General features: G+C 39.3%; 1 protein-coding gene across 2 annotated transcripts in view; it reads left to right on the plus strand.

Annotated features, from left to right (window-relative positions):
* The first annotated feature begins 473 nt into the window (after positions 1-473).
* The window catches only part of LOC146628350 (suppressor of tumorigenicity 7 protein homolog), a 59,238-nt gene continuing 42,071 nt past the window's right edge, over positions 474-17,640 (plus strand). For both annotated transcript variants that reach the window (XM_085359475.1, XM_085359476.1), the window contains exon 1: positions 474-592. The gene's annotated coding sequence lies outside the window, so the exon portion shown is untranslated. The remainder of the gene's footprint in view (positions 593-17,640) is intronic.

Genomic DNA, 17,640 nt, shown 5'->3' on the forward strand with positions numbered 1-17,640 from the left:
ATCCCAATATGGCTGTGGGGAATAACAGCTGCATGTGCAGTATGAGGAATTTTTCCAATTAGATTTGACGGCTGACAGACTGCTGATTTTATTCCTAAGGCAGGGTGGTTGATAAGTGTATAACAGGTTAAAACTACAAACAAGGTGTCATGAAGCAAAGTGTTATGATACATAATAGTTTTTTATTTGTTTTTTACACTGGGAAAATAAATGACAAATTGTTATGACTATAAAAATCACAGGAATGATTCATATTGAGCTTAAATCTTTCCAAAAAAGTGTTTGCTGGCTATATTTATTTAAAAACTCGAAATCGCCAACATACAGGATTTATTCAACGGTGTTTTCTGCAGCTCGCTGTAGGTGAATCAGCGACACCTTGAGGCCGCTGGGGCTAACTGTCCAGGTTAGCGAGCCGGTGGCTAACTGGTAACTGTTAGCTTTAAGGTTAGCCTTCCAGCCCCGTTTGCAGACACGTCCACACATACACAGTGTCTGCTGCTGGATACTCAGACACATGCTGGACTGCTGGCAGGAGAAATGCTAGCTACGAAGAGGTCTTTCACCAGTTTCTTTACATACGCAAATTGAGGTAAGATGTCTCACATGATCCCTGTCAACGCTGTCATCCACAACGCTTCCACTTCTCTCTTTTTTTTTTCTTTCTAAAGTTTTTGCCAACGTTAGCCAGCAGCTCTTGTTAGCAGTTAGCTAGCAGGTTGAGTTAGTGGCTACGACTCACTGAGCCCAGTTTAAATGGAAGCGCTCACACGCGTGACTGATGTTTAATGCACAGGGGAGAGTGAACAGGATGCTCCCGAGCTGCCGTGGAATGAGTTTGTCCTGGCAAGCGGCATAAGGCGGGGAGCAGTGTATTGCTTTTAATGGTCTCCATCATGAGTCAGTGTTAACGGTGATTCCAGAGTTCAGAGCGACCGTTTGCCAAATTTCCTCTTCCTTTAACTTCAGGAGTCGCCTCTGTCAGGGATGCTCTTGAAGCGAACTTTGTGTTGCTTTTTGTTTTGTTTGTTTGTTTGTTTTTAAGAAATGTTAAGCTTAGTCTTGCGGACCTGAGGTGTTCAACTCTGCTGGGCACTCGCAGCGAGCTCAGGGTTGTAGTTGGCATGTTGTGTCTCCGTGCCTTCACAGCAGCCGGTGGATTCGTCTCCTGTGACTGAGAGCTGAGCAGCAGATGGAAGAATGTGCTCTTTCAGAAAGCCAGCTGGCCCCGGCTAGAGAGGGCAAGAGAGCCTTTAGGCACAAATAAGCTGGTTGAAGAATTCGTGCGTGTGTTCGTATATAAACTGAATAGTCATGACAAAAAGCATGGGCGTAAAAGGTTAGTTTGACAGGTTCAATACGGCATGCCGGCAGCTGGCTCTCACCTTCCCACTGCTTTTCGTTGTACAATAAAGGGTTATTATTCTATTCTGTTCTTGCAATGAAAGGTGTTAATGCTGCTGCTGAATTGGCTGCCTGACAAACCGTAATCCTCCCTGAGAAGTCTGGAAAGGCATCAAAGATTATTCTCTTAAGTAGGGATGTAGCAGTCCTTAAACCTAGACCGAAATCACGATAGAAACATCCACAGCATCTTTCGGCAATTCCATCTTCCTTTTACCATGATGACTGTCTGAGCTAGTAATTCCAGCGCTCTGTACTCTAAAGCAGGATATGGGGTATGAGAAACTTGAGTAAATACAAGATCCATTTTTAAATTGTGATTTTATTTATTAATGGAAGAAAGTCAGCTGGCCTCTCCCTTAGAGATAGGGTGAGAAGTTTGGCCATCCAGGAGGGGCTCAGAGTAGAGCTGCTGCTCCTTCACATCGAAAAGAGCCAGTTGAGGTGGTTCAGGCATCTGACAAGGATGCCTCCTGGGTGAGGTGTTCTGGGCATGTCCCACTGGGAAGAGGCCCCGGGGCAGACCCAGGACACGCTGGAGAGATTATATCTCTCGGCTGGCCTGGGAATGCCTTGGTGTTCCCATGGACAAGCTGGAGGAGGTGGCTGGAGAGAGGGAGGTCTGGGCTTCTCTGCTTGGGCTGCTGCCCCCGCAACCGGGCCCCGGATAAGCAGCAGCAGAAGAAGAAGATGGATGGATGGATAGAAGTTAGCCAAACCTCCCTGGCCCTATGTGGAGAAAGTAACTGGGTCCTTATAATTAACCATAACCCATTCTGATCTACTTGAGGACTGAAGGCATTTCATACAACTTGCCTTCACCTGTTCACACACATTTATACAAAGTGTTTTGTGTCTTGCTTTGACACACATCCACACAGGGGCGCCTCCAGAATTTTTTCATAGTGGTGGCCATATGTGGGGCACTAAAAAATATTGGGGTGGCACACCAAAAACAGAATTTCCAGTTTTATTATGCTGCTGTCAAATACAGGTTAGTTGAAAAATATGGCAAGAATTATAGAAAAGAATTATATGCATAGTTCATTTCCTGCTGTTAAAGTTAACATCATTGAAAATTGGTACATAAGAAAACCGAATCATAAGCAAATTTTGGTAGGGGGAGCAATTTTTATTTATTGATAAATTTTTTTTGGCAGAGGGTGGCCAGTAACACCCCCCCCCCCCCCCCCCCCCCCCTCCACCCCCGGCAAGATCAACAAGATGTATTTTTGGTACATGTGAAGCCTTTGTGTTCTTTTATGGTCAGGAGTGGGGGGTTTTTTCCACCTTGGATCTCTCCTATTGATCCCATTTTTGTCCACTCTTTTTTTTATTTTTTTATTGTTAAATTATGAAAAGCAACCTTAAATGAGGCCTGCAGTTCTTTAGATGTTTTTTTTTGGGGGGGGGAAATCTTTTGTGACCTCCTGTATGAGTCACTGATGTGGTGTCTATAGACGGGAAATTGAATCAACTTTTCTGGAAGATCATTCGTATCTCAATGTCTGGATAGTATTGGTGTCGAACGTTTGTTAACCCTAGAACACTAACCTATGGTTTTGTAACAGTATCGCTAATGATGGGTGTATTTTACCTTATGATAAAACATACTTCCCATCAAGAAAGTGCAACAACACATGACAGATTGTATAGCAGGAAATAAAAGAAAAATACTTCAATGTCTCATAAAATTAAAAAAAGGTTTAAAATGAGTGAAAAATTAGGGAATCCTTAACAACAACAAAAATCCTAAAATATTATTAATAATAATTATGATTAAAAAGCAACTGTATTTCGGTTATTTTTTAAATTATCATTATTATTTTCTCAATTGGCTGCAAGTAATTTTAAAATTGTTTTAGTGTTCTAAAACCTTTTAATATATAATTCTCAAGCAGGACACCTAGTACTTGTACCTGTTGATCTTATACCGTAGTATTCGGACCATAAGGTGCACTGGATTATAAGGCGCACTGTCGATGAACAGGTCTGTTTTCATACATAAGGTGCATGGGATTACAAGGCGCATTAAGCAAAACAGTCAGATAAGTCAAACTTTACTCAACTCATTCTTCTTGCTTCCTCCACTTCTGTACCATTGATTCATTAATCTTGAATTCTCTGGCAGCTGCTCTATTCCCATGTTGTTGCAGCACATTAATGACTAACCTCTATTGTGGATGGATTATCTCAGTTGTTCTCCTGACTGAAGTTTGGTCCGTTTACAGCATCCTGCCATGTGATTGCATTTGTCCCTAACCGTTGGGAACCCTCACTTTAATTTTTATCAATTGGAAAAAAGTTAGCATTCATCCTTCAGCTTCACAGTGTTTATGTTATGCTAACATAGCTGTGTTGCTAGCGATCACGTAGCACATCATTTTGCACCAGCTAGTAGAGCAGGGCGATATGGCCAAAAATATTTATCACGATATATATGAAAATTTACGATAACGATATAACTGACGATATAATTGATGCGAGACAAAATACAACTCCACAACATTACTCGTGCAAAAAGACAACCTTCCATTTATTTTCACTTAAACAAGAAGCTGTTTTTTATGTACATTAAAGCTTTATAAAAATGTAACAGTGCAAATGCAAATTCCTTGCTGAAAGTTTAACCAAAAGGCATTTCCAGTAGAAATGGGCTGACATATCCTGAGCATAACCATGTATAATATCCACTGAAGTTAAAAAGAGGTGCTTTGCAACATTAAACTGCAGTGTGCAGTATGTATTTTTCGGACCATAAGGTGCACGGGATTATAAGGCACATTAAGCGAAACAAAGCAGTCAGATAAATCAAACTTTATTAAACTCATTCTTCTTGCTTCCTCCACTTCTGTACCATTGATTCCTTAATGTTGAATTCTCTGGCAGCTGCTCTATTCCCATGTTGTTGCAGTATATTAATGACTAACCTCGTATTGTGGATGGATTATCTCAGTTGTTCTCCTGACTGAAGTTTGGTCCGTTTACAGCATCCTGCCATGTGATTGCATTTGTCTCTAACTATCAGGAACCTTAACGTTAACTTTTATAAGTGGAAAAGTGTTAGTGTTCGTCCTCCAGCTTCACTGTTTATGTTATGCTAACATAGCTGTGTCGCTAGCGATCAGGTAGCACATAATTATATACCAGCTAGCCCAACTTCAGTAACCCTACAAACGTCACTGCTGTTTAGTTTCCTCTCTTCATTTATGTTGGACGTGATAGCAGAGCTGTACGTTTGAATTTTTTCAGAAATCTCTCAGTTAGAACATGCTATATCATGTTTAGCTGGAAACTAGTGCGCTAACTTCCTGCTAACTTCTAACTCTGTTAAATTTAATAAATTCTGTTTTCATGGATGCCTGGATGTTAAACTTAATTGTTACACCTAATAAAGCAGCAACACTGATCATTTTATTACAGATGAAAGAATTTAGACAGTTTTTAACTCTCAGTGATGCCGCAGTGTTTGTTTGACTTTAGGACCTGACGCGGACAGAGCTTCAGACCCAGATTACTCAGGCTCCTGACTATGGTAGCCATAATGCTCCGACAATCCATCAAGTGGTCGGCTTCGTAGCTTACCAAAGTCGTACTAAAACATTTTTTGACAGATTTTTGAGCGCCATGTACCACATATAAAATCCGTTCGAGGTCAGTAAGCACAACCAAAACTCATACATAAGGTGCACCAGATTATAAGGCACACTGTTGATTTTTGAGGAAAATTAAAGGATTTTAAGTGCGCCTTATAGTGCGGAAAATACGGTATAATATTTGTAATTAGGCTAAGCAGACATTTGAATACCGTTTTGGTATTTTATTCTTTACTTGCTGTCAGGACAGTTAAACATTACCGGGGCTCCAAATGAAATAATAAGGCTAAAATGTCTTACACCAGCGGCCCCCAACCTTTCTTGCGCCACGGACCGGTTTATGCCCGACATTATTTTCACGGACCGGCCTTTAAGGTGTCGCGGATAAATACAACAAAATAAAACTAGTACCGGTACCGAAAAAAAGAATATTTATTCATAACACACGTGAAAAGACCCAGGAAAACCGAGTTAACGATAACGACCGCTGTCTTACACAATTCATAATACAACTGTAACACTAGCAAGTCTGTTAAATTGCACAATCAGCACTTTTATCAGCTTCCTTCCTGGCTTCAGATGGGTTGAGCTAGAGTAACTTTTTTCTAGTCTTACTAACCAAAGCATTCAAGGATACACATATTCATGAAATGCTTTTCATACTACGCTTTTACTTTCACTACTTTTGCTACTTTGTCTGCAGCATCAAAGTGGCATCAAAAAAGAAATAAGTAAAGGGCGCGATCGTGGCTCAAGAGTTGGGAGTTCGCCTTGTAATCGGAAGGTTGCCGGTTCGAGCCCCGGCTTGGACAGTCTCGGTCGTTGTGTCCTTGGGCAAGACACTTCACCCGTTGCCTACTGGTGGTGGTCAGAGGGCCCGGTGGCGCCAGTGTCCGGCAGCCTCGCCTCTGTCAGTGCGCCCCAGGGTGGCTGTGGCTACAATGTAGCTTGCCATCACCAGTGTGTGAATGTGTGTGTGAATGGGTGGATGACTGGATATGTAAAGCGCTTTGGGGTCCTTAGGGACTAGTAAAGCGCTATATAAATACAGGCCATTTACCATTTTAAAGGGCTGTTTTTCCCCAAAGACTTCTATACAGCTGGGCATTAGGGGTGTGCAATGTAGCCCCAAAAATTATGCCATGATACTTCAAGAAACTTTGCAATTATATGTGTTAGAAAAAACCCCATAACAGTAAGTCAAATATAAGCACAAAATTACAGTGTTTTAGTAAAATTGTAAAATTACTACTTAGCATTTCAGTTTAACAGTAGATAAAATGACTTAGCCAGGTCACTTTTCACTAGCTTCACAATATTGTGTATAATGAAATTGAAATTGGAAAATAATTTTAGCCCTGGGATGTTAAATCTTGGTTCGAGCTTTTTAAGCAGCTGCTTATATCCTAGTCTACTTATCTACATCAGTAATTTCCATCCACCATTTATTGAAGTTCTGACCATTACTTCCTTCCAGAGTTGCTGGTTTCTTCTATCTGTAAGGGAAGAAATGCAGGTTTAAAGCACATCTGTGTTGGCTTCCTTTGCAAACCCTGAAACTATATCCCTTCTTTATATACAGTCTGTGGTTTAAACCTCCTCTTTGCCAGAGTCAGCCAGTCAGAAGAAAGTTGGCTTAAAGGTAGAGTAGCTAAAATGGTTCGTTTCAGACAGGAAATTAACGAATTGTCTGCTACAAAGGATTAGTTTGAAATGTAAATCATGCAAAGCTAGGAAGAAAACAGTTGGATATAATAATAATTATGTCACCTTTATTGTCTTAATCAAAGTGATTTGAGTTTTTGGTAGCTGAAAAATGTCTTCGTTTGCAGAACATGTAAGCAAGTTTTGAAGTGAACAATCAATAGATTATGAAAAGCATGTATAAAATTCTCAGTGAGTCAGACATTGGTGTCTTCTAAATGTGGTCAAAGAAAAAAAAAATCATGTCAAGCCAAACTGGATATCTGAACATGGGTTTTGTATCTTTTCGGCATATCCTCATTGTATTAGATTTAACTAATGGCATACATACAGTCTCAGCTGGCTGTAAATATTATTTCATTAAATTTCACAGTGGGGACGTTGAATGGAACTGAAACCCCACAGCTACGATGTGCCCTCGCCATCGTGCTGTTACATATCTGAGTTTGAAATAAAAAAAATTCTGCAGTCAGTTAGAGATGATAACACACAACAGCTTGTCATGCTTGACCTTTTCTTACAGTTGATCTTATGGGACACATCATGCAAGGTGTTGAATTGATAACACAGTTTCACTTCCTCTTCCTGGCTGACACCAGTATATGCTTATAATATTTCTTCTTATTTCCTCCTTTACAATGAGAAATAAGAGCTTGTGGGATTCCCTCCCTTAAAACTGGCCAAGGTACTTCATCTAATCTCCATTTAGTTAGCCGTCACTCCTCATTAAACCTGTCCTTTTGCATCTTCCTTAGGTGATAAAAGTGATTAGCAATAACTTTACAACAAATCCCTTTTGTGGGTAGGAAAGCGAGACAACATGTTATGTAGTTGCTCTATGTTTTGATAAAGGGCATCTTATTTCATTATAGTGTTCGCTTGAATATAAAAAAAAACAAAACTGCATGACTGCTTACAAAACATGTTGTATACAGTGGAATAAACCCTAATTATAAACTTATTAGAGAAATATTTTATTACAGTGCTGCTGATTTTGCTGTGACTAAATCCTCTGTTTGGATGAAGCCAGGAAATCTTCTGTGAACAAAAACAAAACCTCCTGACAAAGTTTCTACCAATTTTATTTTTAATGCATATTCAACTCTTTCAAACTTGGTAGCTTGGTAAATATGCAGGGCACACTAATCAGCTCTGCTGCTTGACTTTCCTGAGAAGGTCAACAAATGTTACTATGACTTTATAGCAATATTATGCAGAATTGTCTCACAGTATAAGATGCATGTTCTCATTTTTTTTTCGTGATGACGAAATATGGTGGTAATAAATTGCTCTGTTAAGCAAAAGTAAAACCTGCGTCTCATATAGTATACCAAACTGTCTATTGAGGCATATTTTAATGCAGATTACACTGAATTGAAGCTCATGTTGGCCTTCTCCTCACTGTGTGTATTAGATGGCAAAACTACACTATTGTCTGCTTTCAACAAGCTCGTGATTTGCTTATGCAGACGGCTTTGTGCTGAGTATCTGGTTCATTAATGATAATTTATCCAACCACTTGAGTCTTTTCACGCACACGCAGCAGCTCTCACTCTATCTGGACCCAATGGAGGCTCTGCCAGCTTCTTTTTACAGAGTATGTGTGATCTCAGACTGTGACAGCGGAAAATAATAGTCAGGTCTTTTACAGCTAATGAGTGGGGGTCGTGTCAGTTCCCTCACCTAAACCAATGATTGGTGTTTCCAGAGGTGTCTGAAGTGGGCAATTTTCTGTTGTTTTCCATGTGTGAGAAAGGGAATATCCAACCTGATTCTTCCAGAAATCTCCAGAGTTGATGGTTTCATAGATTGCTTGGCGCATTCACTGGGTACATCCGCGGTAGGGAAGAAAAAACTTAGACTAGTGGTAAAGTAAAGTCACCTAAAATATAGACTGATGGACACATGCCTTTTTTGTTGTTGATTACTAACCAATCCACAGTGTACAAACAATGGTAATGAGGACCGCCCTCAACAGTAAGCTGTTGAAACTGCCTTGACCTCCAGAATGGGCACCGTCATTTTGATGCACAGCTATAATACTCAAAATGTCAGAGTATAAGAAATTGAAGTTTAAAGGGAAGATTTACATACCATTTTTTTGATTGTGTAACATTGCTTACTAACCAATGCAGCAGAGCTATAATTGAACAATTTGTGTGGGGAATACTTGCAGGCTGATAATGTGATAAATTGTGTTTGGATTCAGACACATTCTTCAGGGCATTTTTCCCAAGCTTCATATTCCCCAGAGAAATAATAAATGCATCAGAAATAAAATCTCTTTGAAGACTGAATTTTTTTTCCTACTGTGAAAATGTTTCAAAAATGTCAGCCTGGGATAGAGAAATGATGATTCTGTACTGAGAGGAAGGTCCACAACTCTGATACCAACAAAAATACATCAAATATGCTCTTACATATGTTTATTTATTTGGACATGTGTAGTGAGAAATTAAACACATACACCTCCATTCTACTAAACACACTAAACACTACAGCATAAAATCAAGTTGTCTCAGATTGAATGAAGAATATAAGAAATGCTCTGAGTCAGCTGTGCGACGTGACACTGGCAACCACAGCACACATTCACCACAAAGCCAGATCAGACTGGTCAGAAACCTTTATTTAGAACCTGTGCAGCACACTAGTAACATGATCTCAGCCAGAAAAGTTAGCTCTACCTTTGACAGAGCATACAGCTCCGCCCTGCCTGAAAAGGTCCACAGGCTGAGTGGTTTTCTGCACAGAGCTATACACAGGGAGAACTTTCACATCAGAAACCCTTGATCACCCTTTAGACTGAAGGGTTATTTGAGAAGAACACTTCAAAGCCTAACAGCTGGTTGGTTAATATCTGACCTTCCATGTCTATAACTGCCCCGGCCAAATGAGAAAAGTCTTTTGGACTGTTGTGTAGGTACACTGCCTTTACACTGATGAGGGAAATGCAGGTAAAATCCACTGTCCTGTATGAATCCACTCAAAGAATTTATAGCAGTCATGAAGGAAAGGGTGTGATGAAAGATGTAGGGAGGGTAAAGAGAGTCATAGAAGCTAAAAAGTGTTTGTTTTTTGTTTTTCTTCCCAAAGTTGGAATATGGACTCCATCTCCTGAACTTGCTGTAGCTCAGTAGACGGAAGTCTTTTCATATTTTTTGATATCAGTATGTAAAATGGAAGTTGGACTGTTTAGATTTTAAGATACCAGCCTTATAAAATACACCACTTAATCAACTGTGGCCACAATCATGTTATACTGGCACGTTTGTGCAGCAGATAGTGTTTGCAGCAGTTCAAGAAACTAGCTTCTCTGTATACAGGATGTAGTGGTGTGATAAAGATACTACATACAAACAGATAATACATACAGAAGATGCTGACATATTAACCACTTGTATTTGTGGTTGGTTTGGTTGATTTGTGCATTTTCTCAGCATAGCTGGCTGAATAATGAAACATAAGAACAAGAGCACTGAATTCATGATTTGGGTCCAGCATCTAAATGTTAAATAAACTATTTTATTTATTTATTTTTTATTATACTACTATTTGCTACATGCCAAAGGCAGACGTTCGTCAGAGAAGACTAACAGCCACAGTACGACAACATGAAGCAAGTGATTATTTCCCCACCCTCTGTTCCTCTTTCTGACTTCCTATTTTACATACAGAGACAGTTTGATGAATGACATGGCATGTGGTGTGTATTTAAATGCTGTTAAGGTTTTACTTCTTGCATGTATTTGAATCTATGCAAACTGATTAAAATTAGCAAGACTCTGTGTAAAACTAAACACAACCATCTGAGAGATGGGGGGGGCATCAGGCACTGTGTTTTGTCTCTTTCAGTATCAGTGCTGATGTGGCGATAGTATCTGGTGACAGCTATCAGTCATGAGAATACTGCTACTCCTTATTGGCGGGCATAAAAGTGAATGCATGATTTTGCAGCAGGGCGCGAATCAACCAATGCAATGCATCCAATGCATCTTGTAATAATTATTTTGTGTCTTCAGTATCATAAAAATGTCTGTTTCATTTTTCTGTTGTGAAGATAGCTAAGACTTCTTTGAGTCTCAATGTCCTGTTGACCTTCCAGTTTCATTTATCAGTGCTCGTTATAAGGCAAGGATGGTCCTGACTTTAGATCAGGTCACACAAAGTATTTCTGACCCAGTTAGCTAAACATATCACTGCATTTGAACAGTGACCATGTGTAGGTAATGAAAACTACACTGTCCGTCCTTCCTGTCCCGTGTGAGCATCTGGTAGTAGTAGCTGGGGACATGGTTGTTTAAAAAAAAAAAAAGACTCTGTTGTTGTGTGTTTGAGCCAGTGGGCACAGTCCATATCTCATACTAGCTAACTTGAAGTGCTCTAAATTAATTCTCATTAGGCCAGAAAAACCCAACACTTTCTATTCAACTTGTCATTCAAATGGTAAATTTGATATGCTGGATTGATGGTGTGTCAACTAGGGCTGGGCCATATCATACCGTTCACGGTAATACCAGTATAATGTTGGGCAATGATAAGAAAATGAAATATCGCGATAGAATATGGGTAAAACGTGCATGCGCAGTGCCTTTGTTTTCATACGCACATGCCGGAAAAAGCATGGCAGTGACGGAGAATGAGAAGGGCGAAAGTGGATCGTGGAATGAAACAGACGAACCAGAACTGGTTTGCAAAAATGCTGCAACTTCAGTGGTGTGGAACTGGTTTAGCTTTCGTCCGTCAGATACACAACAAAGCACTATTTGTGGTAGCGCATGCTAGCGGGCCGTCATTATTACCGTGTTTTTTGGAAAATATGGCACACTTAAAATCAATCCTTTGATTTTTCTGAAAATCGACAGTGCCCCTTATAATCCCGTGCGCCTTATGTATGAATTCTGGTTGTGTTTACTGACCTCAAAACGATTTTATGTGGTACACGGCGCTCGAAAATCTGTCAAATGTTTTAGTACGACTTTGGTAAGCTACGAAGCCGCACCGCTTGATGGATTGTCGTAGGATTGCGGCTATTGTAGGCAGGAGCCTCGCGGAGTGATACATACTGTGCTTCAACATAACTTTCTAAGTTTTGTGGATATTATACATGGTTATGCTGAGGATATGTCGGCCGTGGAACGTGGAAATGTCTTTTGGTTAAACTGTCAGCAAGGAATTTGCATTTGCACTGATAATTTTTTATATAACTTTAATGCACATAAAAAAACAGCTCCTTGTTTAAGTGAAAACACATTGATGTTTTTTTTTTTTTGTTTTTTTTTTTTTTTTGCAATAATAAAGTTGTGGAGTTGTAAAGTATTTTGTCTAGTGTCAGTTATATCGTTATCGCGAATTTTCAAATGTATATCGTGATAAATATTTTTGGTCATATCACCCTGCTCTAGTGTAGAAACATTGAAATGACACCAGCCATGGTTGGAAGGTCTTGGTCTCGTCCTAAAGTCTGCTAAGCTAAAAGAGGGGGTGAATTCTAATAGGTGTTAGATGCATTGACCTAACAAGGCTTATCTGCCCCAATTCTGTCTCAGACACTTTTGGGATATGTACCTAATTCTTTTTATAATTAGTTCTGCTTGTAATTTTTAAAAAATGGTATATTGGTGGGATGGCATATAGCATATGAGACTCAGGTGACATTGTTCTAATGTTTTGGTTCTTTCTAATATTTGTCTTGTGAAGCTCATACTTTTTTTCACCTCATTATCAACACATTCAACTCTACTGGAGCATCCTTCTCCTCCTCCTTTTATGCTTCTCCTCATTTTTCTCTTGCCGAAGGATGGCCACACTCCTCTCACGCTTATTTCAGTTGCTTAGCAACCAGAAGGAGATGCTTTTTTGGGGTGATACTTTGTGGTGGAACCGGAGGCGAGGTGAGGTGTGTACTGTTCAGGAATTAATCGCTCATGAATGCAGTTCCACTGAAGAGAGGCCGTGTGGAGCACTATTTAAAGTAAAGCATTCATTGAAAGATGTCATTGTTCCTTTAGTCAATGCCTGACAAGTGTTCGAATTACCATTGGTTGGGTGAGGTAGGCCACTGTCAAATAAATCAACCAAATGAAAGAAAACAATTCATATGTTTTTGTCATTATTCATATGCACATGTTTCATTTGTTCTTAGTACAAGAGTCCCCCTGCCTTTTACTGTCATTTACAGCTGTGCTAGTTTCACTTCTCTCTGTTCTGTTTCACTACCACCATTTATGTCTGTTTCACTTGCACAGAAAACAGAGGAAAGTGAAAGGAATATGAAGTTTTTTCATGTTGACAACACCACTCTACTTCACTGCAAGTGTAATAAAGTCTCCCCAATGAGTGCGACTCAATTAAAGGTGTTGGAGACATGGCAGTTTATTACAAAATGTGTAGTTTTCATTAGAACACTAAAACTAGAAAATGCATTTTCTCAACAAACTGCAGTGGGAATGCTGATGATAGCTGACTGTTTTGAGCTGAAATGAAATAATTGCTAAATGTTAAATTAAAAATATTGAATGAGCTGAAAAATAAAGAAATTTTCACCTGAAAACAAAAGTGTAGAAATGTTGAAAGCTGACATTCACACAGAAGAAGTTGAAAAGTAGCTGAACATGTTTAAAATGTAGATGAGAAAAAGCTGAATGATGACAAAACAACATTTGGAGTCAGACAAAGCTCCCAAAATACATCTGAAAATAAAACGCATCTCTATGGATTACTTAGAACATACTCCCATCACTTGGATCCACACAGTTCAAATAGTTTACATCTTTGGGCTTTGAAAGACAGCCTATTGGAAAGAGAACAATGATGTCTACGTTTTGAGGGTGAAATGATGGCTGTAGAGCACAGGTGTCGAACTCCAGGCCTCGTTGATCCAACACAGCTGTTTAAATGGCTAAATTACCTCCTCAACATGTCTTGAAGTTCTTCAGAGGCCTGGTAACGAACTCATCATTTGATTCAGGTGTGATGACCCAGGGTGATATCTAAAACTTGCAGGACACCGGCCCTCGATGCCTGCTGTAGAGCAAGCACTGTGCACACAGTGGCAGTTGAAAGATAAGTTTTTAAGATGAATCTTGGCAGTGACAGACAGAGCTCATTAAGCAGGCAGGTGTGAGCCACCTGGGGTGGGGTGCCACTCCAGCCAATGGCACCCCACACAAACACGTGCCTGCCTGCTGCTGGTTTAAATAAACAGAAAAGTAACTCCGAAACAAATGCTTCCCAATAGGGCTGTTCAATATAACGATATATATCGGATGACGATATAAAAACGTCTATCGTTTCATTTTACACTATCGTTTGTTTCGTGGTGTCGCAAAATAAACTGTTTACGGCAATATTTTTTCATCGTTTTGATGGTCACTGTGGTGGCTATATTAATTTCTTAAAGTTCTCTCTTTCTCTTATATTTAATATAACCACACTACAGACGGATGAAAGAGCAGATTTTTTACGGATGAGAATTAAAAAAGAGCCGCCAGGTGCTAAAAAACAAACCTTAGACTCAAACGTTAGAACAGGCTTTTCCCCGCAGCACACCGTGTAATAAATACTCACAAAGAAAACGGCGGCCTTTACAACTTATGTCTAAAAATGTATAGTTTCATGCATCTGTTAAAACACTCGACTCCAGCTACAGGACGCGCAGCTGGAAACACTTCCCGCAAGACGAGCTGCCCGAGATTCACAGAATTTACAGAAAATGTTACATTTTTGTGATTTATATCGTTATCGGGACGATAGAATTCTTATATCGGGATATGAGATTTTGGTCATATCGCACAGGCCTACTTCCCAACAGAAAACTACAAGTAGTATTGACAAAATTCTTTCACTGCGAGCACCAGCAATGTCCAGTCTACAGAATTCTCAGTTCTCATGTCTGTCGAATTTATTATATGGACGTGGTGACAGTGTAAAGGCAGCCCGTACTTCTGATTTTCAGACGAATTTTGGGAGCCATTTTAACATTGGACTCTATGGAAAAGTTTCATGGAGGAGACTGTGCATTGGTGGCATTTATGAAAGAACCATAACATCCTTTACAATAACAATAACATTGGATGAAAGAGGGCAATGGTGCCGATATTTTGAGGGTAAAATGATGGTTGTAGACCAAACGCTGTGGACAACGCAGCAGTTTAAAGAGAAGATTTTAAGATAAATTTTTCCCTTGCTCCCACTCAAGCAGTTGACCTGTCTCACTCACATTAACATTCTGTCCCATACACACCCATTATAAACTCTGAAACGGGTGAAAAAAAGCACGAAACTTAAACTGGACCTGAAGAAAAAGTATAAAAGATATTAAAAAGACAAATACAAGCTGAATAGTTCAATGTTGTGGCTTCATTTTACAGTTTGAATGGTGTCTGTCGGTCAGTGTATGTGGAAGTAGTTAGAGTTAAAAGAGGAGTAAGTTGAATGAGAATTTGAAGATTCTCCCATTGAAATACATTGTAAATGTTTGTTGAAAATTTAAAAAATATAAAAGTTAAAAATGAGAAAAATACAAGCACACATGTCTAAAAGAAGAGGAATCTAACAGTGGTTGAACAGTGTTGAAGGAGATGGCGTACAAAAAACATAGGTAAGATGAAAAGTGGAAGAACAATACTGTGGATGCTTAATCAGCATCCACACTAAATGAAACAAAAATGGGAGCTGAGAGGAAACAGTAAGGCACACAAAATGTTAATGTAAAAGCCCAGCTGCAACACTTCCGTATGGAAAGAACCTCAAGTCACTTCAGTAAGTTTTTGCTTTGTTCTCCATTTCTTGAAATCTAAATTCTTTAACCTCCTAACACCCAAACTCCTTCTCTTTGCTATTTGGGCTGATTGGGACATGATGAATGTAAAAACAAAGAATGTTTGTTTAGCATGCTAATACCAGACCTTGCTGATCTGACATAAGAGCAGAGCACGCTGTATGTTGTAAAGTCCCAGCTTGCTTCCCCTCACCTCTCCAATTACACAAGGGGCAGCTCTCTCAAGCTGCCCCTTGTGTAATTAACAGAATCTCAGGAGTCTTTATTAAGAGTGGAAGGATTGTCAGTGCACTGCAAAGCTTGTTCATCTTATCAAGTCTACTCTGTTTCTCAAAACTTTTAATATTTCAATATAACATAGAGCTTACTGTATATGATTATTCGATTTTCTTCGAGGGGAAAAAACGTACTGGGGTTGTTCACTATTCTCATTTTAGCTCAGTACGAGAGTCATTTACAGCTGTGTCAGATCAGTCAAACGTGGCATGCTGTTGCAATGCTGTTGCAGGGTCCATGCTCAAAGATGCTAATCAGACACCAATCAGGCACCTGATGATCATTGCCTAGGGTCGCGGAACTTTTTAAAGTGTAAAGTGTTTTACAGTTTGAATAGAAGCCACTCATTAAAGATAATTATAGATGTTCCACCAGACATAGTTAAACCTATGACCAACAAGTAATGGGAGAATGATTAAAGTAAAGCTAACCTATAAAATGATTTTTCAGCAGTCATTTAAAACAAACTAGAGATTCAGCTGGACTGGCTGGACTGAGGAAGGCTATTTCAGGATATTGGTGCTACAACCCCAAGAGTGTCTTCTGGTTTTAAAATAAGAGGATGGAACAGAGATAGGGCTGAACGATTATGGAAAATAATCTAATTGCGATTTTTTTGCCCCAATATTGCGATTGCGATGCGATATGCGATTATTTTTTTAAGGTATTTGTCTTCTGTATTATTAAACAAAGACAAGCAATACATCATATAGTATGGCCAGAGATATTACATTAATTTTAAACTGTTCTTTCCTGGAAGACAGACCTCTGTTATGATGACATGAGGTGATGCATGAATTGATGACTGACATTTTTATTTAACTTCTTCAATCACAACAGTATATTTGAACATACACAATAGTTTATTTTTAGCTCACAAACATCTGAGCATAAAGTGCTGACAAGGAACCCTGGTGTAAACATTAAAATGAAAGTCAGTACAATGTGCAGATTGCAGAAATATACATAAAAAAAATCAGTGGCTTTACCACACTCAGTTTTTCGACATCTGTGAACTACTAGACAGTCATTCAATTAAAAAATAATATTAAATAAATAAAACGAATAAATAAAAAATACACACATCTTACTGATCTCTGCAGTCAGTAACATTACACATAAAGTGCAAACATAATAGCAATTGTATAAACACACACACAAACACGCCTTTAAAATTTAAAGGCGTGAAATTGGACGGTCTAGCCTTCTGATTAGCGTCACCGCTGTCTCGGTGGAGTTTAATAAACTCGGCCGTCTGCTTCTTGCTATCTAAAATATAACCAGACACTGGTGTAAATTCTCGACTGTCTCATACTTCTGTTTAATAAGTTTTCTGTTTGACGTTTAGTCAGCTGTGTGAAAACCAAGGAGGAACCCACCCGGGGGATTAATAAAGTTTTATTTTATCTAATCTAATAACTTTAATCTCAGCCAAACCGATTTACTCACGAACAAACAAAACACTGAAAAAAGCCCAACAATAACATTTTTAGGTTGTCTAAGTGAATTATATATTACGTTTAACCCGAGCAGCGAAACTCCGCGGTGATCTGAAAATGATGTGCCGGGAGTTGTGCCGTTCTCGGCCGCATCAGTAACCCTCGAGCTCCCGGCTAGCTGTCGAGCTGGTGGGTAGCAGACGCCTCTGAAAACGTCGAAGCACTTTTGCAAATATGGGATATCTTGATAAACCGAGCAGATATTTGATGTTTACACAACTACTTTCTCGCCTGAAAATATGTTAAAAGTTTATTTTGTGACCCAGAAAGATTAGTATGAGTAATTTTAAAACTTAGTAGCGGCCGCCATTGCTGGAAACTGGAGTTTGGCTGGGCCGCGCTATGAATTCTGGGATATGGTAGGCCACGAAGGACACAC

The sequence above is a fragment of the Diplotaxodon limnothrissa genome, linkage group LG7, assembly GCF_057381915.1.
Source record: "Diplotaxodon limnothrissa isolate DT_005_m linkage group LG7, D_limnothrissa_male_GT1.1, whole genome shotgun sequence".
NCBI lineage: Eukaryota > Metazoa > Chordata > Actinopteri > Cichliformes > Cichlidae > Diplotaxodon > Diplotaxodon limnothrissa.